The 2,500-nt window shown below is 37.5% G+C and overlaps 1 protein-coding gene across 1 annotated transcript in view; it reads left to right on the forward strand.

The window, feature by feature from the left end:
- LOC125038515 (eukaryotic translation initiation factor 4E-like) overlaps nucleotides 1–2,500 on the forward strand; it is a 61,065-nt gene that overhangs the window by 1,049 nt on the left and 57,516 nt on the right. The window lies entirely within an intron of this gene.

Consider the following 2,500-nt stretch of genomic DNA (forward strand, 5'->3'; position numbering starts at 1 on the left):
CTTCTCCGTTAAGCAGCAAATCATCTCTCGTAACAAGTAAGTATAGATGAAATATTCTAGATTTGCGCAGATCCAAATGCTCCAAATAAATATAACATATCGCTTCGATGACTTCTGTATATGAATTTCTCCGCAGCTTCGTTTAAGCTTACAAAGCACTATTCCATTGCATGATGCAAGGTGTTTTCTTCTTATGAATAAAGACAAGTTGTTTACTATTCTCTCCGGTGGTGTACGTATGTTTTGCATCATTTTCTAGTTAAAAATGTTCTGTCCCCGACCTGAAGAAAATCGAACCTGTAGCTGCACCTAAGCCGTAATATAAAATAGACTGTAGTTATCTGTTATCTATCGTTACCTTACTCCACCACCAGTTGTCTGAATTCAGTTTCAACGACTTTGCGTTCTTGAAGCTCATCTGTTTAAGCTTCAAGACTATCCTGATACATCTACATTGTAGCATGTGCAGTAAATGCATCTGAGATTATTGCCCGTTGTCATGACATTTGAAACTAATAATAAGGCTATCAGTTCTATCATTGCACTGGTGTAAATATAAATACATATGGAACGTGTATACGCATATATACATACATGCATACATATTATATATATATATATATATATATATATATATGTATACATACATACATATATACATACACATATATCTATATCTATTTATCTGTCTATCTATCTATCTATCTATCTATATATATATGTGTGTGTGTGTGTATGTGTGTGTGTGTGTGTGTGTGTGTGTGTGTTTATGTGTGTGTGTGTGTGTGTGTGTGTGCATGTTGTATATGACCATCTGCTTATATGTACACTTCGTACCATGGTGAGAATAGTCAGTCAACAATTCTACAAGAAAAAACTAACTTTTACACACACACACACACACACACACACACACACACACACACACACTCACACTCACACTCACACTCATAATCATACTCATACTCATACTCACACTCACACTCACACTCACCCACACACACATATATTAGTTTGTATAAATGTTAGTTTTTTCTTCTTGTAGGATTGTTGACTGACTGTTCCCACCAGGGTACGTAGAAGTGTACATATATGATGATGGCCATATACAACATGCGTACGTTTCATTTACAAAAGGCTACTAATTGGTTTTGATACAGGTGCATATTTAAAGAATTTATTTGTTTTCCCACTGTTTGTTTTTCAATTTTGAAAATATTCTTATATTATACTAGCACAACAACAAGGTTGTGGAGCAATAGTGATCGTTATGCAAAGAGAATCGTTAGTCATGTGGCTATGGCTTCTGACACATTCAAATTTATGTTCACTTCCAAGATTGCATGTTGTCGCAAAATACCGATTACTTTGCTTCTCTCCTGTCCGGATCGCGATCCTGCGTGCACTAGGTATATTTTATCCCCTGAGATTACCCCTGAATGAGCTCTTGTCTTTGTCACCCTCCAAGAAACCTCAAGAGAGACCCAAAAATCTTGGCTATTTGGGCTGATACTATAAATAACCACTGACAGGTCTTAACATAAGTGGCTGCTACTTTTCTTTTTCTTCGTTTCCCACCATGTAGATTCTGTGAATATGATGTTTTCCATGGCAAACATTGGTTATGTTGTTGACATTTAAAGATGGTTTGGGAAACGCTTATAAATTAATGAAAGTACTTGACAATGCGTTGCTAAATTTAATTATGGAGGTTTAAGTGCGTATATTGAAGGCTAAAACGAATAGGGTGCTGGCAGCAATCTTCAGCTGAGAGCGCGTGTATTATCAAGACCTAAAGAATAATATGCATTACAGTGAAGTGGGAGAAGAGCTGCAACTTTCATTTTATTGACCTGACTGATACACTTATTGATCCAATACCTTCGAAGCTGCATGGTCCTCCGTCTGATAACGCACGCGTGGCATTCTTCCATCGCAAATATGTGAGTGACTAAGGAGCTCATTACTGCATACGAAAAATGTAAATGCAACGAATGTATTTCAAATTATCATGGTTACATAAAAATGAGAAAGAAAAAAGGCTTTGGTATTCAGCTGATTTTCATAAGCAAGTATGTTACAAACCATGCTTTGCACTTTAAAATTTTATTTCCGGAAGGCGATACAGAACCCTAGAGAAAAGCAGCTGAGTGTAGATATTAACAGAAGGCCATGCCGGTATTTATTCTAATAACCCTGTGCATTTCTCAGCGGGAGCGCGTGTTGAAGTGCGTGATCCGGCGTAATTACAAACACTGATAGCGGGGGTGGCGGCGAAAAAGGTGTAGGTGTACGCTGGGTTCGTACCCGTCCTTTACTGCCACTTCGTCGTCCCTATTACGCACCATGCACTTTCTTTACCCTATGTAAAGTTCCTCGTTTTCCCTTTTAGTTGTATTTTTACCATTGCATTTGTCAGATAAAAGCATATACACATAAATGTAATGCCTGCAGAATTAGTAAGCCCTGATTGCCAGCTCTGCTTAACATGATATCTGAA

This window comes from Penaeus chinensis, chromosome 3, assembly GCF_019202785.1.
Source record: "Penaeus chinensis breed Huanghai No. 1 chromosome 3, ASM1920278v2, whole genome shotgun sequence".
Lineage (NCBI taxonomy): Eukaryota > Metazoa > Arthropoda > Malacostraca > Decapoda > Penaeidae > Penaeus > Penaeus chinensis.